The 23,786-nt window shown below is 46.4% G+C and overlaps 2 pseudogenes; both read left to right on the top strand.

The window, feature by feature from the left end:
- Positions 15,545-16,039, top strand: Gm38591 (predicted gene, 38591; annotated as a pseudogene).
- On the top strand, positions 23,139-23,410 carry Gm18672 (predicted gene, 18672; annotated as a pseudogene).

The raw sequence follows: 23,786 nt of genomic DNA, 5'->3' as shown, positions 1-23,786 counted from the left end.
GAAAGAGATTAGAGAGGTCTAAAATGAGAGAGATACTCTGAATAAAAAAATATTTAGAGGAAGAACCAGTAAATAAGAGTCAGACAAAAAGAAGAGTTAAAAAAACATGAGGCTGACAAAGACAGAGACCAGAGTCAAAATCAGAGCTGTGCTGTGAGACAGAAAGATAAGAGAAATGAAATGTTGGTCACAAAAGTCAGGAAAATTAGAAAACTTAGATAGTACCTGGCAACAAAAGAAAGCTTTTTGGCTAAAGATCAATGTGTTTAAGAGATAACAAAAGGGGTGCTAATACAGAAGCTGAGTCCTTAGAAGAGTCCGGTGGCCTACCTGTTGAAGCAGCTAGAAAAAGAGACTGTGTTTCATACTCCTCCACCGACCAGTGCAAAACAAGCTAAAAAGTTCCTGGGCACTGCGGGCTTTTGCAGATTGTGGATTCCAGGTTTGCTGAGTTAAAGAGATAAACAGCCCTTCGTATAAAGAAAAAAAAAAAAGAACAATCTTAGATGGCCTTGGATGCTCTTGAGACTGCCCTAATGTTATCCCCAGCTATGGGACTCCTAGATGTGACTGAGAACAAAGGTATTGCCAAAAGAAGTTCTTACTCAGAGATTGGGACCCTGAAAAAGACCTGTGGCATACTTGTAAGAAATTAGACCTGGTGGCTGTAAGATGGCCTGCTTGTCTGCACATAGTGGCTTCTGGTCAAGGACGCAGATAAATTGACTCTGAGACAAAACTTGGCACATGTCCTAGAAAGTGTGGTTCAGCCCCCATGACCGATGGCTGACTAACGCTCTTAAAAGCATTATCCAACTGTTCCCCTGACCGATGGACACATTGTCAGAGCTTTGACTGAACGAGTGACCTTCGCTCCCCCTGCTATCCTCGATCTCACTACTGCCTGAGACTTCACCTACTCATCATTGTGCTGACATTCTGGCAGAAGGAACTCATACTCGAAATGATCTGAAAGATCAGATCAGCCTTGGCCTGAGAGTTTGAGCTGGTACACGGATGGCAGTAGCCTCGAGGTTAAGGGTAAGCGGAAGGCGGGGACAACAGTGCAGTGGTGGACAGAAAGCAAGTGATCTAGGCCAGCAGCCTCCCTAAAGGGACTTCAGCCCAAAAAGCCAAACTTGTGGCTTTAATACAAGCTCTATATATATAGACAAAGAGAGCTGTTGACATCTGCAGAGAAAGACCTAAGATGCTGTGGCTAAAAAAAAAATCAGATGGCAAATCTAACCGCCCAGGCATCCTAAAGAGCAATGATCCTGACAGTCTAAAGACTATCAAGTTATAGACAAATTAAGACTGGTAAAAGAAACCCTGTATAAAATAGTAAAAACTGAAGAAAGAAAACTAGTCCTCTCATGAGAAGACAGACCTGACATCTACTGAAAAATAGACTTTACTGAAAAAATATGTGTATAAATACCTTCTGGTTTTTGTGAACGTTCTCAAGATAGATAAAAGCTTTTCCTTGTAAAAAAACGAGACTGATCAGATAGTCATCAAGAAGATTGTTAAAGAAAATTTTCCAAGGTTCGGAGTGCCAAAAGCAATAGTGTCAGATAATGGTCCTGCCTTTGTTGCCCAGGTAAGTCAGGGTGTGGCCAAGTATTTAGAGGTCAAATAAAATTGTACAGACCTCAGAACTCAGGACAGATAAAAAGAATAAATAAAACTCTAAACAGACCTTGACAAAATTAATCCTAGAGACTGGCACAGACTTACTTGGTACTCCTTCCCCTTGCCCTATTTAAAACTGAGAATACTCCCTCTTGATTCGGTTTTACTCTTTTTGAGATCCTTTATGGGGCTCCTGTGCCCATCACTGTCTTAAATGATGTGTTTAAACCTATGTTGTTATAATAATGATCTGTATGTTAAGTTATAAGGCTTACAGGTGGTGCAGAAAAAAGTCTGGTCACAACTGGCTACAGTGAACGAGCTGGGTACCCCAAGGACATCTTACCAGTTCCAGCCAGAGATCTGATCTACATACACCTGCGTCATGCTGAGACCCTCAAGCCTCACTAAAAGGGTCCCTGCCTAGTTCTGTTTACTAATCTGCCTTATTCTGTTTCTGTTCCCATGTTAAAGATAGAGTAAATGCAGTATTCTCCACATAGAGATATAGACTTCTGAAATTCTAAGATTAGAATTACTTACAAGAAGAAGTGGGGAATGAAGAATGAAAAATTACTGGCCTCTTGTGAGAACATGAACTTTCACCTCGGAGCCCACCCCCTCCCATCTAGAAAACATTTTTGAGATAAAGGCCTCCTAGAACAACCTCAAAATGAACCGGGTACATTGCCAAATGATAGGACATGACTCCTTAGTTGCGTAGATTCCTTGATAGGACATGACTCCTTAGTTACGTAGATTCCTTGATAGGACATGACTCCTTAGTTACGTAGGATCCTTTGGCAGAACCCCTTGTCCCTTGGCAGAACTCCCTAGTGATGTAAACTTGTACTTTCCCTGCCCAGTTCTCCCCCCTTTGAGTTTTACTATATAAGCCTGTGAAAAATTTTTGCTGACCGTCGAGACTCCTCTACCCTGTGCTAAGGTGTATGAGTTTCGACCCCAGAGCTCTGTGTGCTTCCATGTTGCTGCTTTATTTCGACCCCAGAGCTCTGGTCTGTGTGCTTTCATGTTGCTGCCTTATTAAATCTTGCCTTCTACATTTTATGTATGGTCTCAGTGTCTTCTTGGGTACGCGGCTGTCCCGGGACTTGAGTGTCTGAGTGAGGGTCTTCCCTCGAGGGTCTTTCACTAGTAGACCCTCAAAACTTAAAAATGCCAGCTATTTATTTCCCTACGTGATTTCTCAGAAGGTTTTTCTCTCTCTCTCTTTCCTATTTTCACTTTTTTTTAAAAAAAATTTATTTATTTATTATATGTAAGTACACTGTAGCTGTCTTCAGACACTCCAGAAGAGGGCATCAGATTTCATTACAGATGGTTGTGAGCCACCATGTGGTTGCTGGGATTTGAACTCAGGACCTTTGGAAGAGCAGTCGGTGGTCTTAACAGCTGAGCCATTTCACCAGCCCCCTATTTTCACTTTTAAAAACATTATTTTTTTGAGAGGTGAGAGAAATGCCTTGGCAGGAGTGTACGTTGTTCAGGCAGCTTACACCTACCTGTAACTTTAGCTCCAGGAGGTCCAATACTCAAGAATATATGTGTGTGCGTGTGTGTGTGTATGCTCGCGTGTGTGCATGCACACACAAGCACGCACACACAGGGACACACAAATAATCACATCCCAAAACATAATTACTTTGAAATTTTATCTGTGTGTGTGTGTGCAAGTGTTTGTATGTGCACCACATGCATGCAGTGCCCATGATGGCCACAAGAGGGCACTGGATTCCTTGGAGCTGGAGTCACAGACGGTTGTGAGCCTCTAATGAGGGTGCATTAGGGACCTCTTAGACTCAGGTTGTTAGCAAGAGATCTTAGCAGTTGACTCATCTCCCCATCCCTCTTTTCTCACTCGGAATGAAGCTCTTCTATAGACTCTCCTTTTCCTTAAGGTCATGATGAGCCATTTTAAAATATATTGTTCTTTCCAATAATTCCCTGTTCAAGGCCCAAACATGGTCTTGAGGCCCGTTTTCCTCATAAACTTGGAGGGTAACTATGGGTCAGCTCCTTTCCCCGAGCTAACAAAGGCTGATTCTCTTTCTTCTATTTATTAACGAGAGGAGAGAGGTAGACATTGTTTGAAGTGTTATGGGTATGGGGTCATTCAGAGATTTAGCAGCCTGAGCACAAATACATTTGAACAAATAAGAAACTTTTTTGTTTGCTTGTTTATTTGTTTGTTTGTTTGTTTTTTGAGACAGGGTTTCTCTGTGTAGCCCTGGCTGTCCTAGAACTCACTCTGTAGACCAGGCTGGCCTCAAACTCAGAAATCGACCTGCCTCTGCCTCCTAAGTGCTGGGATTAAAGGCGTGTGCCACCACGCCCAGCAAATAAGAAGCTTTTATGCAGATACTGATGCTATGGCTGACTGGTGCCTGGCACCTGGACTGCACCTGAGAATGCTCCCAAGAAGTGGCCCTCACGTACGTCACCCAGGCATGTCACCCAGGCATGTCAGTTAAGGGTTTATAAAGGCAAACCCCACCAAGTTACAGCTTTTGGGATCGGGTTAGCGCATAGACTGCTTTGTGTAGGCAGGGCTTTCTGTAGATATCTGGAGACCCCCCTCATTTATCTTGAGCAGGCAAGCAGTTTTTTTTTTTTACAAGAGCAGAACTAGCAGTTATCGCCTACAAACCTTTATATCCTGTAAGAACAGCCGAGGCAGTAAAAGATTTGATAAGATTGGACAGTTTTTAAGACTAGCCCAGCAATTCCAGGAAAGAGGAAGTGAGCTGACAGGGTATTTATACAATATTTAATATATATCATATAACTTGATGTTCTTTGTTTTTATAAGCTCCTGACCTATGTGGCTGCAAGTTACACTTGGGGAATCCCCAGTCTGAGTCTAGAGTCTAGACCAGTATCTCAATAAAAGTCCCTTTATTATTATTATTATTATTATTATTATTATATTATTATTATTATTTTATATTTATTTATTATTATATCTAAGTACACTGTAGCTGTCTTCAGACACACCAGAAGAGGGCATCAGATCTCATTACAGATGGTTGTGAGCCACCATGTGGTTGCTGGGATTTGAACTCAGGACCTTTGGATGAGCAGTCAGTGTTCTTAACTGCTGAGCCATCTCTCCAGCCCAAGTCCCTTTATTAAATAAAATATATTCATGGTCATGCTGGTGACTCTCTGGACCCCAGACCCATAAGACCACTACTGATATATGATATTTATATGATATGTTAATATGGTATATATTAATATATATAACACACATACACACATTTTAAGCATAGTAATTAAAACCATAAATGTAATGTTTTTGTTTTTTGTAAGATTTATTTATTTACTTTTAAGTATGAGTATACTGTAGCTGTCCTCAGACACCCCAGGAGCGGGTATCGGATGGCATTACAAACAGTTGTGAGCCATCATGTGGTTGCTGGGATTTGAACTCAGGACCTCTGGAAGAGCAGTCAGTGCTCTTAACCACTGGGCCATCTCTCCAGCCTCCCGTAAATGTAATGTTAAGCATCATAGCATCTCCCTGGGGAAGGAGTCCTGACTCCAGCACCCAGTAATCTGCAAAAGAACATGGTGTGAGTTTTCTCCAGTACAGTGTGCAAAAAAAAACCTAAAACTGGTCCCAGAAGTAAACGTGTTAGAATGAACTGTAGTGGTCTTAAGGACCTGGGGCCCAGAGAGTCACCAGCGTGACCGTGAATATACTCTAGACTTAGATTGGGGTTCTCCAGTGTAGCTTGCAGCCACATAGGTCAGGGGCTTACAAAAGCTAAGAACATCAAGTTGCATCCTGTTTTGCACACAGAGGCCTTTCAGGTGTCCTGGTTATCTCCCGCAAAACAAGATTTTCTTTACAGCATCAGAAACCAGGACTAACTTCATGACCTATTATCTTAAATAAAAAACAGTTTCATTAGAGTTGTACAAGGCCAGACACTTACAAAAAACACCCTTACCAGTTCTTAACCATCCAAGTTTGCTTTGTAGTTCTCTTAAAAACATTTATTTTACTTATTTTATTTCATTTTTATTAATCATTCCATTCGTTTACATCTCAAATGGCACCCCACTTACCAGTTACCCCTCCACAAGCCCCCACCCCAAAACCTCCCTCTGTTCCCTCCCCTTTGCCTCTACAAGGGTGCTCACCCACCCACCCGCCCTCTCCCACCCCACACCTCTAGCATCCCTCTATGCTGGGGCATCAAACCTCCACAAGACCAAGGGCCTCCCCTCCCATTGATGTCAGACAAGGCCTTCCTCTGCTACCTATGTATCTGGAGTTTACTGTTAACCTGGTCTACCAGGAGAGCTCCAGGCCAGAGAGGGTTTTGTAGACCAGGCTGGCCTTGAACTCAGAAATCTGCCTGCCTCTGCCTCCCGAGTAGTTGACCATAGTTGACCATTTTTTTAAAAAAAAGATTTATTTGTGTTTATTTATAGCTGTCTTCAGACACACCAGAAGAGAGCATCTGATCCCATTATAGATGGTTGTGAGCCACCATGTGATTGCTGGGAGTTGACCTCTGGAAGATCAGTCAGTGCTCTTAACCTCTGAGCCATCTCTCCAGCCCTTGACCATTTTTTTTTTTTTTTTTGGACAAGGCATCTCCATATAACCCTGTTGGAACAAGCAGAGAAGCATTTGCCTCTGCCTCACAGATGTTGGGGTTCCAGGTGTGTGCCACCAGACCTGGTTCTTTTCTTTTCTTTTCTTTTCTTTTCTTTTCTTTTCTTTTCTTTTCTTTTCTTTTCTTTTCTTTTCTTTTCTTTTCTTTTCTTTTCTCTTTTCTGTTTTTTTGTTTTTGTTTTTTTTCCAGACAGGGTTTCTCTGTATAGCCCTGGCTGTCCTGGAACTCACTTTGTAGACCAGGCTGGCCTCGAACTCAGAAATCTGCCTGCCTCTGCCTCCCAAGTGCTGGGATTAAAGGTGTGAGCCACCACGCCCGGCTCAGACCTGGCTCTTAATTTAAGAAAATTATCTAGGGACAGCATCACAGCATAGAGCCCAGGCTTATTCAGTAGCCCAGGCTAGCCTTGAATTTAAGTTTCCGCGCTCAGCGTCCACAGTGCAGCGATCACCGGCCACCATGCAGGGCTGAAACTGTCTTCTGCTTTTGTGACTATCCCGAGTGGAGGGATGAATCTGGAGCTTAAACACCTTCCGGCCTCCCAGTGTCCTCCGTGACAACTCAAGTCAAAATGGGTTCTGTAGAGTTGCCGCGGGAGAGGATTATCCCTTTTGGATTAGGGAGGGTTTGGGCGCGGACTGATGATGTAGGTGTGATTTTATTTAAATTTCCAAGTTCAGCATCACTCAGGGCACAGTCTTGGGGGGGACTCTCGAAGTGTTCGGACTGGTCGAGAAATCTGCTGCTTAGAGGAATTCAATGTCAGGTGAGCAAAGGGCCGAAGCTGCGTGGGGATGGGGTGGGGGTGGAGCGTGGGGCGTGGGGCGTGGGGGTGGAGTGGGGTGGCGTGGGACCGGTGGCTGTGGCTGCTCTAAGATGGGAGGTGTCCAACTTCTCTCGGAGTTCCACAGCCCGATCCCATCAGGGCTACAGACTCCGTTCTCCCCTTCCTTCCTAGCTTCTGGTACTGTGTTGTCTTCTGCTGCTTCTGCTCTCTGAGGCCGGGGCTGAGCAAGGATTCTACTGCTGAGCCATGGGCCAGCAATCTGTTCAACGTTTTAATTAATTACATGTATTTGTCTATGGGTGCGTAATTTGGAGTGTACCTGGAGACCAGGAGAGGGTTAGAGAGATCCCTGAGACAGAGGTCGTGGTTTCTGGGACTCAAACGGGAATTTTATTTGCAAGAACAGAATGCAATCTATTAGTTAAAGGTTGGAATCAGCTGGTGTGGGTGTTGGGGTCAGAACTGGAGTCTTCTGTAAGAGCAGCAAGGGCCACAGAACCATCTCTACAGTCCCCCAAAATATTTTTAAAATACATTTTATTTAAAAAAAATACATTTAGCCAGGCAGTGGTTACATGCCCTTAATCCCAGTCCTCTGGAGGCAGAGACAGGAGCTCTGTGTTCAAGATCAGCCTGGTCTACAGAGCTAGTTTGGGGATAGCCAGGGCTATATAAAAATTCAATTCCCCCAAAGAAACAAGCAAGCAAGCAAACAAACAAAGACATACATTTATCTCTCCATCTCCTGCACTTCAATTTTAAAAACTATTATGATATTCATTGGTATATATTAGTTGTACAAAATAACGAGATTCATACTTGTATACATGTTAGATAATATTTACTCCCCCGCTGCGGCCTCCAGGACACCCTCCATCTCTTTTGAGTGGTGTTCCCTTTTTTCTTCCTTTTTCTCTCCCCTTCCAAACTTCCTTCCCCTGTCTGGCAGGGTTTCTCTGTGTAGCCCTGGCTATCCTGGAACTCACCATATAGACCAGGCTGCCTGCCTCTGCCTCCCTAGTGCTGGAACTAAGACACGTGCCACCACTGCCTGGCTCCTTCCTTCTTCTCTCTTCTTTCTTTCTCTCTTTTTTTTGGGGGGTGGGGTGGCTGGGGAGGGATCAGGGAAGCAGGATCTCTATGTAGCCCTGAGTATCCTGGAACTTGTTCTCTTTGAGGCTGGCCTCAAACTCTTAGAGCTCCACCTGCCTCTGCTTCCTGAGTGCTGGGATTAAAGGCACAGTGCCAACACACCCTGCTTATTCACTCTAATTTTTAGTTTAGCTCTCAGAGGGAAGGAATGCGGTGTTTTTGTGAGTCTGGCTTACCTACCCTAACAGAATGATCTCCAGTAATTTGCACATGACAGTTCCCTCTCGTCACTGAAAACAACTTCCCAGCGACTTAGACCTTGTTTTCTTCACCCAATGATTCATCGATAGACCTCTTGGCTGATACTATCTCTTGGCTACTGTGAGTGTGGCCACAGTCGTCACGGGTGTCTGGGTGGCTCTCTGGCATTCTGATTTAGATCCCTTTGGGTATATGCTGAGGAATGGTACAACTGGATCATATGGTAATTCTAATTTTCATGTTCTGAGGACTTTCCATATTGGTTTCTATATGGCTACACTAATTTATATGTTCACTGATAGTGTGTGAGTAACGGTCTCCCATAATCCTCACACCTTTCCCTCCCTCCCTCCCTCCCTGCCTCCCTCCTTCCTTGCCTCCCTGCCTCCCTCCCTCCCTCCCTGCCTCCCTGTCACCCTCCCTGCCTCCCTGCCTCCCTCCTTTCTCTCTCTCTCTCTCTCTCTCTCTCTCCCTCCCTCCCTCCCTCCCTCCCTCCCTCCCTCCCTCCCTCCCTCCTTCCTTCCTTCCTTCCTTTCAGCGATTATCAGCTAGGTGTGGTGTATATTTGGTATATATTAGTTGTACACACTTTTTTGTTGTGGGGTCTGCTTAAATCCAACATAAACGACAAAAAGTTATTGTAATCAAGCCACTACTGATTGATCAGGGCCACGGAACAGACTCGGGAGCTGAACTATGACCCTGAAGGGACATTGCACAGCATATTTAAAGGATAAGACCATAAAGCAAGGAAGAGTAGGGTGGGCTATAGCACTGTCCAGTCATATTTTGACATAAAGAGTTGAGGTAGGAAGTTTCCATTCATCGGGATAGGAGTAGATTCCTGGGCCTGGGAACATGAACTTGACCTTGCCAAGCAAGATGGAGGAGTTGTCCTTGAAATGTCTGCAGTCAGACAACTGTGTTCTTACAAGTTGTCCCTGAGACGTATGGACTTCGACAACTGTTTCCTTATATTGGGAGCTGTTCAGCCACTGGGCCGTCTCCAGGTCCCCCTGGAACCTTGAGTCTAGTCTCTCCCTGTGATAGGCTAGAGCCTGAAAAGGAAACGGCAGAACTAAGAATCGTTTCTTTTGCTGGTTCGCAACGTTTTAACCCCTGTGCTTCTGAGGCCGAGACGGGGCAGATCTTTGTGGGTTCCAGGTCAGCGAGGACTACAGTGGGTAGAGCTCAAAAGGTTCTGTTTGCCTCTTTCTCCAGAGTGAGGGAATTAAAGGCTTGTTCCACTCTTACCTGGCCAGGATGAGGTTTCTAACCTCAAAGGATTTGGACTTAGGGTGGGTTTTAATATATCTAATAATCTAGAAAAAAAATCATCTCTTGAAAGTATGCCCAACTGCTTGGGTTTTAGTTAAAAATTCCAAATATGGTCAAGTTGACAACCAAGATTCTAAGTGTTTGCCTGCGGCACTGTCTGGGCCCTACAGATGTGAAGGACCCAGGGAGGCCAGAAGAGGGCAGCACATCCTTTACACTGGGAGCTACAGATGGTTCTGAGCCATCATGGTGGTGCTGGAAGCCAAACTGGGGTCCTCTGCAAGAGCAGCAAATAGCTCAGTTGGCAGAGTGTGTGCCTCTCTCCAGACCCCCTTTTTTAATTATTATTTTTAACTATGTTAATAAACATGTCTGTATAAGTACACGTGCGTGTGTGTGTGTGTGTGTGTGTGTGTGTGTGTGTGTGTGCTCGAGCATGCATAGGTGCCCAAGGAGACTGGAGAAAGGCAGGCAGTATGAGTGTTAGGACTGGAAACTGAATTCTGGTCCTCTACAAGGGCAGCAGGTACCCTAAACCACTGTGAAGTCATCCCTCCATCCTTCTATTGTGGTTTGTATTTGCATCCTTCTATTGTAGTTTCCCGATGGCTAGGATGTTGGAAGCTTTTTCTCTTGATTCCCAGTCATATACTCCTTTTGATGTGCCTGCCTCAGCCTCTCAAATGGTATGGCTCCTGGCTTGTCTCACCATGCTCTGCCCACATTAGGATATCTAAGAATACAAGGGTCCAGATTGTGAATAAGTATGTTGCCACTAAGTCTGGGGGTTGATTCCTATATTCTCCCGTGTGTAGTGTTGATAAAACAGTACTCCGGAGATTGAGTTGTTTTTTATTTTATTTTATTTGAGACAGGGTATTATTTTGCCCAGTCAGGCCTCAAACTTATATAGCTGAAGATGACCTTGACCTCCTGACCTTCCCATCTCCACCTTCCAAGTGATGGGCTCAAAGTTGTGTGCCACCACACGTCTGAGAATGTTGTCCTTGGTAGTCCAGAGCTGTCTTTCCTTAGTGTCTTGTGATCTCGGGTTGGAGCAGTCTGCCTGTTCCAGTCACAGAGGAGAGTCTCACACCACCTCCCTTCCTGGATCCAGAGTGAGGAGTCTAGAGGGAACATAATAGATAAATATGAGGAGACTAGGAAGCAGCTGGTCCCTCACCTGAGGAGAGTGCATTTCCTCTGGGTTCACTCGTTCCTTATCCTGCTCTCAGGGCAATGGTGATGAGGGGCAGCTGGTAGACCTGACTACCTTGTCTCAAAAAGCAAATGAAGAAAAGATAAATTGCTGGTGCTCAGTAGTTAAGAGCACTGGCTGCTCTTGCCATAGGAGTGGGTTCAATTCCCAGCACCTACATGGTGGCTCACAGCCACCTGTAACACCAGCTTGAGGGCATCTAATACTCTTTTGGTCTCCATGGGCACTGTATTCATGTGCACAGGAACATAATTAAAAATAACAATTAAAAATTTGTTTAAAATCCTGCATGGTGGCATATGCCTTTAATCCCAGCATCCAAGAGGAAGAGGCAGGCAGATCTCTGTGAGTCTGAGCCCCTCCTAGTGTACAGACTGAGTTCTAGGATAGCCTGGGCTACACAGAAAAACCCTGTCTCAAATATATATATATATTCTGGCAGGATCCAACCAGGCCACACCAGTGAGTGGTGCATGGTTCAACCAGACCACGCCAGTGAATGGAGCATTGATGAACCAGGCCACGCCAGTGAATGGAGCATTGATGAACCAGGCCACACCAGTGAATGGAGCATTGATGAACCAGACCACGCCAGTGAATGGAGCATTGATGAACCAGGCCACACCAGTGAATGGAGCACTGATGAACCAGGCCACACCAGTGAATGGAGCATTGATGAACCAGACCACGCCAGTGAATGGAGCATTGATGAACCAGACCATGCCAGTGAATGGAGCATTGATGAACCAGGCCACACCAGTGAATGGAGCATTGATGAACCAGACCACGCCAGTGAATGGAGCATTGATGAACCAGGCCACACCAGTGAATGGAGCATTGATGAACCAGACCACGCCAGTGAATGGAGCATTGATGAACCAGACCATGCCAGTGAATGGAGCATTGATGAACCAGGCCACACCAGTGAATGGAGCACTGATGAACCAGGCCACGCCAGTGAATAGAGCATTGATGAACCAGGCCACACCAGTGAATGGAGCACTGATGAACCAGGCCACACCAGTGAATGGAGCACTGATGAACCAGGCCACGCCAGTGAATGGAGCATTGATGAACCAGGCCACACCAGTGAATGGAGCATTGATGAACCAGACCATGCCAGTGAATGGAGCATTGATGAACCAGGCCACACCAGTGAATGGAGCACTGATGAACCAGGCCACGCCAGTGAATGGAGCATTGATGAACCAGGCCACACCAGTGAATGGAGTATCAATTAACCAGGCCATGCCAGTGAACAGAGCATTGATGAACCAGGCCATGCCAGTGAACAGAGCATTGATGAACCAGGCCACGCCAGTGAGCAGAGCATGGTTCAACCAGACCACGCCAGTGAATGGTGCATCGATGAACCAGGCCATGCCAGTGAACAGAGCATTGATGAACCAGGCCACACCAGTGAGCAGAGCATGGTTCAACCAGACCACGCCAGTGAATGGTGCATCGATGAACCAGGCCATGCCAGTGAACAGAGCATTGATGAACCAGGCCACGCCAGTGAGCAGAGCATGGTTCAACCAGGCCACACCAGTGAATGGAGCATCGATGAACCAGGCCATGCCAGTGAACAGAGCATTGATGAACCAGGCCACGCCAGTGAGCAGAGCATGGTTCAACCAGGCCACGCCAGTGAATGGAGCATCGATGAACCAGGCCATGCCAGTGAACAGAGCATTGATGAACCAGGCCACGCCAGTGAGCAGAGCATGGTTCAACCAGACCACGCCAGTGAGCAGAGCATGGTTCAACCAGGCCACGCCAGTGATAGGAACATCATCCAACCAGTCCACACCAGTGCATGGAGCATCGATGAACCAGGCCACGCCAGTGAACGGAGCATTGATGAACCAGACCACACCAGTGAGCAGAGCATGGTTCAACCAGGCCACTCCAGTGATAGGAACATCATCCAACCAGTCCACACCAGTGCATGGAGCATCGATGAACCAGGCCACACCAGTGAATAGAGCATCGATGAACCAGGCCATGCCAGTGAATGGAGCATTGATGAACCAGGCCACGCCAGTGAATGGAGCATTGATGAACCAGGCCACACCAGTGAATGGAGCATTGATGAACCAGGCCATGCCAGGGATAGGAACATCATCCAACCAGGCCATGCCAGGGAGTGAAGCATGGTTTAACCAGGCTATGCCAGTGAGAGAACCATTATCCAACCAAGCCACATCAGTGAGAAGAACATTGTTCAACCAGGCCATGCCAGAGATAGGAACATCATCCAACCAGGCCATGCCAGTGAGTGGAGCATTGATCAACCAGGCCATGCCAGTGAGTGGAGCATCAATCAACCAGGCCATGCCAGTGAGTGAAGCATTGATCAACCAGGCCATGCCAGTGAGTGGAGCATCAATCAATCAGGCCATGCCAGTGAGTGGGGCATTGATCAACCAGGCCATGCCAGTGAGTCAGGTATCAACCAACCAGATCAAGCAAAGGAGAAGAGCATCTTCCAACCAGAACCCACCAGTGAGAAAAGCAACTTTCAATCAGGCCAAGCAAAGAAGAAGAGCATCCTCCAACCAGGCCATGCCAGTGAGCAAGGCAGTGATCAACCAGGCCATGCCAGTGAGTGAAGCATCAATCAACCAGGCCATGCCAGTGAGTGAAGCATCAATCAACCAGGCCACGCCAGTGAGTGGATCATCATCCAACCAGGCCATGCCAGTGAGTGAAGCATCAATCAACCAGGCCATGCCAGTGAGTGAAGCATCAATCAACCAGGCCATGCCAGTGAGTGGATCATCATCCAACCAGGCCATGCCAGTGAGTGAAGCATCAATCAACCAGGCCATGCCAGTGAGTGGATCATCATCCAACCAGGCCATGCCAGTGAGTGAAGCATCATCCAACCAGGCCATGCCAGTGAGTGAGGCATCATCCAACCAGGCCATGCCAGTGAGTGGGGCATTGATCAACCAGGCCATGCCAGTGAGCAAGGCATCGATCAGCCAGGCTATGCCAGTGAGTGGAGCATTGATCAACCAGGCCATGCCAGTGAGCAAGGCATCGATCAGCCAGGCTATGCCAGTGAGTGGAGCATTGATCAACCAGGCCATGCCAGTGAGCAAGGCATCGATCAGCCAGGCCATGCCAGTGAGTGGAATATTGATCAACCAGGCCATGCCAGTGAGTCAGGCATCAGTCAACCAGGTCAAGCTAAAGAGAAGAGCATCATCCAACCAAAACCCACCAGCGATAAAAGCAACATTCAATCAGGCCAAGCAAAGAAGAAGAGCATCCTCCAACCAGGCCATGCCAGTGAGTGAGGCATCGATCAACCAGGCCATGCCAGTGAGTGAAGCATCAATCAACCAGGCCATGCCAGTGAGTGGAGCATCAATCAACCAGGCCATGCCAGTGAGTGAGGCATCATCCAACCAGGCCATGCCAGTGAGTGGGGCATTGATCAACCAGGCCATGCCAGTGAGCAAGGCATCGATCAGCCAGGCTATGCCAGTGAGTGGAGCATTGATCAACCAGGCCATGCCAGTGAGCAAGGCATCGATCAGCCAGGCCATGCCAGTGAGTGGAATATTGATCAACCAGGCCATGCCAGTGAGTCAGGCATCAGTCAACCAGGTCAAGCTAAAGAGAAGAGCATCCTCCAACCAGGCCATGCCAGTGAGCAAGGCATTGATCAACCAGGCCATGCCAGTGAGTGAGGCATCGATCAACCAGGCCATGCCAGTGAGTGAAGCATCAATCAACCAGGCCATGCCAGTGAGTGGAGCATTGATCAACCAGGCCATGCCAGTGAGTGAAGCATTGATCAACCAGGCCATGCCAGTTAGTGAGGCATCATCCAACCAGGCCATGCCAGTGAGTGGGGCATTGATCAACCAGGCCATGCCAGTGAGTGAAGCATCAATCAACCAGGCCATGCCAGTGAGTGAGGCGTCATCCAACCAGGCCATGCCAGTGAGTGGAGCATCAATCAACCAGGCCATGCCAGTGAGTGAAGCATCATCCAACCAGGCCATGCCAGTGAGTAAAGCATCAATCAATCAGGCCATGCCAGTGAGTGGAGCATCAATCAATCAGGTCATGCCAGTGAGTGGGGCATTGATCAACCAGGCCATGCCAGTGAGTGGAATATTGATCAACCAGGCCATGCCAGTGAGTCAGGCATCAACCAACCAGGTCGAGCTAAAGAGAAGAGCATCTTCCAACCAGAACCCACCAGTGAGAAAAGCAACATTCAATCAGGCCAAGCAAAGAAGAAGAGCATCCTCCAACCAGGCCATGCCACTGAGCAAGGCATTGATCAACCAGGCCATGCCAGTGTGTGAAGCATCAATCAACCAAGCCATGCCAGTGAGTGAAGCATCAATCAATCAGGCCATGCCAGTGAGTGAGGCATCATCCAACCAGGCCATGCCAGTGAGTGAAGCATCAATCAACCAGGCCATGCCAGTGAGTGGAGCATTGATCAACCAGGCCATGCCAGTGAGTGAAGCATTGATCAACCAGGCCATGCCAGTGAGTGAGGCATCATCCAACCAGGCCATGCCAGTGAGTGGGGCATTGATCAACCAGGCCATGCCAGTGAGTGAAGCATCAATTAACCAGGCCATGCCAGTGAGTGGAGCATCATCCAACCAGGCCATGCCAGTGAGTGGATCATCATCCAACCAGGCCATGCCAGTGAGTGGAGCATCATCCAACCCGGCCAAGCAAAGGGGAAGAGCATCATCTAGCAAGGCCAAGTCAAGGAGAAGAGCATTGTCTAACAAGGCTATGCCAGCAAGAGGGGCACCAAGCAAGCAGACCCAATCCCTGAAAGACGACCAGATCCCAACACCCACAGCTGACTGTGCTCATCTGCTGAATCCCAAGAGCTCAGACAACAGTGTCCAGGAGTCACAGAAGAATTTTGGAGCAAAAAAGCCAGAGGAAGCTGGTACCTCTGATTCTCAGCTTTTAGAGGTGGACCAAATCTGCCTGGGACATTCCCCACCTCCCTGGGCATCTATGCCCTTTGACATAGACACACTACTGGAAGACTATGCCTTGTCTGGGGATGAAGACTCCCAGAGTTTTGATAAGTATCTCTACCCAGGGTGCCTTGACTGAGGCAGAGAGGGTGGGATGAGTTGCAAATGACCTACAAACACATCCATAGCTTTGGAGAAAGATCTGAAAATCCAAAGCCCTGAGGGAGGTTACTAGAATCCTTTTTTTTTTTTTTTGGACAGGGTTTCTCTGTGTAGCCCTGGCTGTCCTGGTATTCACTCTGTAGACCAGGCTGTCCTCGATCTCAGAAATCCACTTGCCTCTTACTAGAATCCTCCTAACATGTTGTTTTCCTGAGTTTCCAAACTGCCTACTTCAGGGAGTGAAGAAAGCCGGGGAAGTCGAGGCCCTGAAGGCCTGAGCAGGTGCTGGGTATTTCCTATAATTTCTTCCTTGATTAACTCACACATTCAAACAGGCACGTTGATTAGACACACTGGTGGTTTAAATGAAAATGGTCTCCACAGGCTCATATGTTTGAATGCTTGGTCCCCAGTTACTAGAACTGTTTGAGAAGGATTAGGAGGGGTGTCACTGAGGGTTGGTTTTGAGGTTTCAAAAGCCCATGACAGCCCGGCTCCCCTTGAAAGATCCTGATAGAATGTAAAAGTCACAGAAGCCCTGAAATTGGCAAGATAGATTTCATTGTTAGCAGAACTAGCTTCACTAGTTTAGGAACATAGAGGTGCACAATGCCCTGGCCACTCCTTGAACCTGTGTGTCTGCCAATGTTTTGACCTTTCCTTGACCCATGTGTGTACCCACCGATGAAGCCCATTGCCAGGTGTTTGTGATATTGGTTGCTGAGAAAGACTCAAAAAATCTCCCCAGCAACCACAGCCCGGCCAATCCTGAGTTGCTACACCTGCACCAGACTCTTTCCTTGGACCCCTCCCATACCCATTTCTTGAGAATAGACATTGTTTAGATCTGGAAATCCCCTACTCCACCCCCTTCTCCTTTCTCCCCTGAGGGCCTATAAAAACTGGGACCCCTTTTCCCTCGAGGTCGACTCCTCTACCCCTGCGTGGGATACGAGTCATCCCCAGAGCTCTGGCTTTCCCCGAATAAAGCCTCATGTGGTTTACATCAAGCTTGGTCTCTCGTGAGTTCTTGGGTGTCCGCTATTGTCCTGAGGCCTGAGCAAGAGGCTCCTCTTGGAGTCTTTCACCCTCTGTGGGGCAATGGGCTATGCACAGACAGCCTCCAGTCGAGCTGAGGTGTGGAATCCCAGTGAATCCTAGTGGTGATCATTTTCACCTACATGGGACGGAAGGCGTTCCCTCATGTCTCCTGGACCCCTAGCTCCTGTTGAAGTTACCACAGCCCCCACAACCCCCACAAGAGAAGCATGTGGCTAGCAGTCATACACAATGATGTTCCAAGCTTCTGACCTTCAGGCTAGACTCCTTCCAGTTAAGATAACATGCCCACTATAAGAGGGGCTGTTTGGCTCCTCCTTGCTTTCTGTAGTGGCTATTCCTGGTTGTCGACTATATTTGGAATGAACTACAATCCAGAATTGGAAGGCTCACCAGTGACCCTAATCTGGAGGCTTGGAGATAGAAGTTTCTGATCTGGATCTTGGTATGGAGATCTTGAGGTATAGTGGCTATGGATTACAGAAGATTAAATCTCTGAGCTCAAGGTCATCTGGGATTAAAGGTGTGGTGGAACACACCTTTAATCTGGGCTACACCTTCTGCTGGAGACAATATAAGGACATTGGAAGAAGGGAGTCTTGCTCTTGCTCCTTCGCCTGCTTGCTGTGTGAGACTGAGTAACTGCTAGATCCTTGGACTTCCATTCACAGCTACTACTGAACTGTTGTTGGGAATTGGACTGCAGACTGTAAGTAATCAATAAATACCTTTACTATATAGAGACTATCCATAAGTTCTGTGACTCTAGAGAACCCTAACTAATACACTCTCTAAGCCCTCTCCTTTCTCTAAGCCTTCACCTTTTTTACTCTCTAACTCTTTCTCTTTTTCCCTTTCTCCCTCTCTCCATATGGCCATGGCCTGTCTCTCTCTCTTTCTACCTTCTCTCTATCCCCCTGCCTTTCTACAATAAAGCTCTAAAACCATAGACTGACTCTGTTCATCAAGGCCTGCTGTGCTTGCACAATGGGATAGGCTTTCTCCTAAGGAGCCCTGCCTAATCTCTGCTCTCTTCTCATATCTCCAGGGCCAAGAGTGTCACCCCAGGGCCCCTATTACTGGAGGCTGCCCCTTGTCTACCCTCCACCGTGTGGGGTCAGTGGCTTCACACATCCAGATGCCCACCAGAGTCCTCCCACATCTGCCTGCCCAGAGCACAGGAACTCTGGTGGGACTCAGGCTCTCTACCTCCCCCCTCTTCCCTTACACCCACAGTCCCACCCCCACCCTGTTTCCTACGAATCAGGACGTAATGCTCTCAGCTACAGCTTTCTGCCATAAACAAGCCCCAAATAATTGGTTTCTTTTATCAGTTGTCTTGGTTATGGTGTTTCTTCACAGCAATAGAACAAGAACTAAGGCAGCTGCCTTCAATTTATCTTTTTCTTGTGCTAAAGCTAAGGTTCAGAGGGATTGTAGCATGCTAGACATGGGTATACTAATATGGAGATACACCCCCCAGCCCCTCCCTGGGGGGATTCTAGGCAGGGGCTCTACCCTGAGACACACCCCCAGCCCCTCACTGGGGGACTCTACCCTTGAGCCATGGCCCAATACCCATACATTATTCCTGGAAGGAGTGCCCTGGCATTTATAGCTTCTCCCTGAGGGATCACATCCAAAGATTCCTGGATCTGAAAGGGGATAGACCCATGTGAGGAGTGTGCCTACAGTGTGCAAGATGAGATGTTTATAGAGGGATAAGGAAACACTAGTAGCTAGTGCTGAGCGGTTGCTGTAACCGGTGGATTCCAGTTTCTCCATGGGAGGAATAGCATGACTCTCTCACCCAAGCTTCGAGATTGTGCTGCAAACTCACCTACATCCTGGAGTTAGCTGGCCAGAAAGTGGGGTTCCGGAGGCCAGACTGATATAGTATGAGGTCATCTCTCTGAGCAACGACTGCTTTGAATGGGAAATAGGTTAGATCATCCCATCCCACAGTATGAAGACAAGATTAACAGTAAGCTCTCCAGGAAACATGGCTTCATCTTAAAGGTCACAGAGATGACAGAAGATATTCCTGTTGAACTGTATAGTTGAAGAGTGTACGTGTAAAATGTGCGAATGCCTAACCTAGCCTGTCCTCCTTCAGGGCCAAAGGCACACAGCGTGACTGGGGCATCTCACTGTCAGCTTTTCTGATGTCCTGTTCCAATCATCCTGGAACCTGTAAGTCTCCAGTCATTATCCTAGGCCTGAAGTCACTTTGACTTTGAGGAACAAAGAGTCTTGAAGACAGATTACCAACAACCCCCACCACTAAAGCAAGAACAGCCATCTCCTGAGAACCTGTTTTTTTTTCCCTGTGATGGTGTGTATATGCTTAGCCCAGGGAGTGGCACTATTAGAAGGTGTAGCCCTGTTGGAGTAGGTGTGGCCTTGTTGGAGTAGGTGTGCCACTGTGGGTATGGGCTTTGAGACCCTCCTTCTAGCTGCCTGGAAATCAGGATTCTGCTAGCAGCCTTCAGATGAAGATGTAGAACTCTCTGCTCTGCCTGCACCATGCCTGCCTGGGTGCTGCCATGCTCCCATCTTGATGATAATGGACTGAACCTCTGATCCTGTAATCCAGCCCCAATTGTAACCTCTCTTGGATTCAACTAGTTTCCTTTGATGTGACACTGTCTGCCACCTGCCATGAGGCCTAACCAGTTCGCCAAGATTTTCTGCAACCTGTGAATTTGGCAACTTTCTGCTAAAAGGCTGTGCTGACAACTTAGCATCTCAACATTAAGAAATTTGGCATGGTGGGGGATGGGCCTCCCCCTCTTCTTTATAAGCACGATCCTCATTGAACCTTTGAGCCTTGAACAGACTAGCTTGTCTTGGTTTCCATTATTTCTTGACCCGCCTAGGTTCCCCCTTCTCTTTCAGCTCCGGTTGCCTCCCAGGCTGGAACCTGGACATGAGAGCCACAGGCCAGCCCCAACAATTTGGCATACCAACGCGGGGCCTGGGAATGGTAGAAGACGCTGGAAGAAACACTGCTGGGATGGAGCTCCACAGATAGGAAAGAATTAACGTTGTGTTGGTTTGTTGTCTGTGTTTCGTCCCTTGTTTCTGAAGCATGGTGCAGTCTGAGTTTGGATCCACCTGAGTTTGGTTTCTCTGGTATTTATATAGGCAATGGGGTTTTCTGAAATGTGCACTTGGTATTTGCAGCTGTCCTTTCGGACCGTAAGGACCGGAGAACTATGGTCAGCAGATGTGCTAGGAAGACTGCTGCCACCCTGGGGGACACCCTGGGAAGTGGGGAGAGCCAGGGACCCCTGGTAGTCTCCCGAGATCCGTTGGTCAGAGAGACAAAGTTCTGAAGTGGAAGCTTACCCTTCCAAAATCGCCTAATTCTTTTGCCTGCTTGTGGAGGACGAGAAAGGTTCGAGTGTGTCTGGATCGGTTGGTCTCTGTTTTGTGTATTTTTGTGTATGTGTTTAGAGCTATGTGAAAATCTAGAGAAGTGAAGGTAATTCTCATAGGTGCCTTATACCCTGACTAGAGATAGTTACACATGAGAGAACAGGCTTAAGAAAAGCAGTACTCTGGACTATTTGGGGATAATTTGGTGAAAGAGAAAAAGAAAAAATAAACAGTATTAATTGGCCTTTGGAGCCCTGCACCTGTAGTTAGAAGTCTAGTGTGGCTGGAGAAGCCCCTGCTAGGAACTGATGGATGTTTTTCCTACAAAAATCTCTGTGCTTGTGATTATTGTGTTTAGCTGTATACAAGGTGCTTTTTATTTTATAATTATAGCTAGAAAAAATAAAATTCTCTGATTGGTCTAAGTGTAGCCACTTCATTTGGATTTTTACTGGTAATGTGCTCTGCGTGTCTTCACAAGAGTATCAGCTCATAAGTTATTGATTAGGATTAAATAATTGTAACATTGATAACAGAAGGTTAGCATTAAATTGGCAACTCAGGCCAAAAAACTAGGCCTCTTAGGGATACTTCTAGTTGAGATAATATCTAATGTGATTCTTATCCTAGAAAGTAGAAAGATAAGATTAAAGATAAGATTTAAAACAATGTCTCTTTAATGGAGCATTAAAATTCACACTGTCATACTTTCATAGGTATAAATTGGCAGCCAAATTACATAACATGACAGTAAAGTTCCTAATATTGGTTCTAAAGTGATATATTGCTTTGAAATTGGGTATTGCTTTCCCAAGGCTGTAGATATTATTCTAACGTTGTGTAAGAAACTTAAAAATTATGGTTAAAAGTTGCCAGTGTTCCATTAACTGCAGCTGGCAGTTTGATCGCAAATTTAAGATTTTATACTCACCCATATATTGTTAGTTAAGATTATTATGAGTAATCTGCTTATGAGAGTGCTACAAAACTAGACAGAGTTATCTAGATATGTTTGTTTTTTGAATTAGACCCTTAGACAGTAGATTTTGGCTATAATTGCTGCCTGGCAAGAAACTGCAGTACAGGCAAATTTTTCTCAGCACCAAGGTTATAAAGAAGGTTAACTATAAGTAATCTTAAGAAAGACTGTCCAAAAATTAGAAGCATAGACAGATAGTCAAATTGTTCCCCAAAATCTGTCCTTATTACAGGAGGGCCAAAATGCTTGGGTTAGAAATTTTTTCTTATGTTTGAGTTAATGCAAGTTCAGAGCAACCTCAGGGAAGTTGGCACAAAATCTCCTTTGTTTCACAAACTGTGACTAGGGAAGTTCTGAGAACCTCTCCCCTCCCTGCCTTCAGGGAAAATTCCTGTTAGCTAAAAGAACATTGTTACAGATCTAGCCAGATGCTGTTCTAATAAAGTTTTAATTCAAGATTTATGAAAGGTCAATCAGGCTGTAGAATTTATTAGGACATTGCGATTTGACTTGCCTACTTTATCTAAAGTTATAGATTGAAAAGTTTGTTTTTTCTTTTGCATCTGGATAAATTGTAATGGGTTTGCTTCTAGTGAGCTTGTAACCACTGGAAAATTTTGCCTCTAGGTGTGGCTTAAATAGCTTTACCTCATGTAGAAAATTTCTTATGGACTCTCCTTCAATACAAAAAGCTAAGAGTTTGAATCTTTCAGTGTATGTTGCGCTCACCCCTCACACGATCGGATTCTTCTCAACAGCTTTATTGCAGGAACGCCTCGATGCTATGGGAACCCCGGGAACCCAGGGAGGACTGCTTATATACACCCCAGCACTGGGGAGGGCTATGTGTCCTCCTAGGATTGGTCAGTCTGCTGGCACTTTAATTTGCATGCACCTGCTCAGGAGGGGTTGGCGCCAGATTCGGGCTAGCGCCTGCGCAGAGGTGTTGTTTACAGCGATGGTGTACCGGAGACCGGCACCATCTTTTAGGCGCCGGCTGCCTACATCTCCCCCTTTTTTGTTTAATAATATGATGCTGGACTAGGTCTGGGCAAGTCTGTCCATCAGCCACGGCTCCTGTCTTAGGTCGATCCTTTCATGTCACAGCCTTACCTGTCCTAGGGTTACCCTATCGCCTCCAGGCCCCATGTCTGTGCATAAGGAAAGTTGCCTGTTACTGGATACCGTGGATCTGTGTGACTACAACTGCCAGATGACCTAGGGTGAACTCTTAATTTTTTAAAGAGGCCAGCCAAACATTGGGAGATGTGCCATCTTTAATTGCCATCAATGCTTGGTACACCACTGCCTTATACTGAGAGTGCTCTCGGTTGAATCGACACAATAGTCAGATACAAAAGACACAACCCAGGAGGACTACTGCCCCCCAGGCCAACATTCCCGCCCATTCCTTAAAAAATGAGAAGGCATTGGTGATCCAGGAGGTGAAGTCCCCCAAGGTGACAGGGTCCAGTCGAGTGCTGTTGAGTTTGGCAATCTGGAGGAGCAGCTTTCTGGACAACTGCTCTGCTTTAGCCGACCAATTTCCTACTCAGATAAGAGGTGAATCTGTTCAAGAGACTGAGAGAAATTAGCTTGTACAACTTTATACAATTCTTCAACCTGTTCTTGAACTAAGTCTATTAAATAAGAGAGAGTCCCATCTGCTTTGATATGACTGAGGAGGCATACATGACAAAATGTGGCCTCAGCTTTTGCTACAAGTGTATTCATCAGAGTTTGGAGGACAATAATAGATGTCCCAAGTGTAATTATGTTGTGGACAATATTGACCATCTCTATCCTAATTTCTTGGTGAATGAACTCATTCTCAAACAGAAGCAAAGATTTGAAGAAAAGAGGTTCAAATTGGACCACGCAGTGAGTAGCACGAATGGGCATAGGTGGCAAACATTTCAAAATCTACTATAGGCAGGAAGGTGGGAAGTTTCACAACCACACAGTATACCCTGCCAATACTCTGCTAAAAAACATGTCCTTCTGGAACTATTACAATCTATATCTCTGTTGGGGGGAGCAATTTTTGCGTCAGCCTCTCTGGTACCCAAATCGGGTGTTCTTGACCCTGTGGAAAAACACAAACAGCTCCCCTGGATCTCAAAATAACAGGATCTGGGCCATATCATTTTCCAGTTAGGACATCTTTCTATTTGACATCCTGTTTAAGGATAGGTGAGGTCATGGCATGCCTATCTGCAGCCGAACGACCATGTTCATCCAGAATTTAAAAATTTAAAAAATTTAAAAATTTAAAGTAAAGAGGGCTAAAGATAATTGTGGCCGG

This window comes from Mus musculus, chromosome 7 (genome assembly GCF_000001635.26).
Source record: "Mus musculus strain C57BL/6J chromosome 7, GRCm38.p6 C57BL/6J".
NCBI classification, from domain to species: domain Eukaryota; kingdom Metazoa; phylum Chordata; class Mammalia; order Rodentia; family Muridae; genus Mus; species Mus musculus.
Note: the sequence above shows the minus strand (reverse complement) of the source record. Positions and strands in the feature narration are given on the sequence as shown.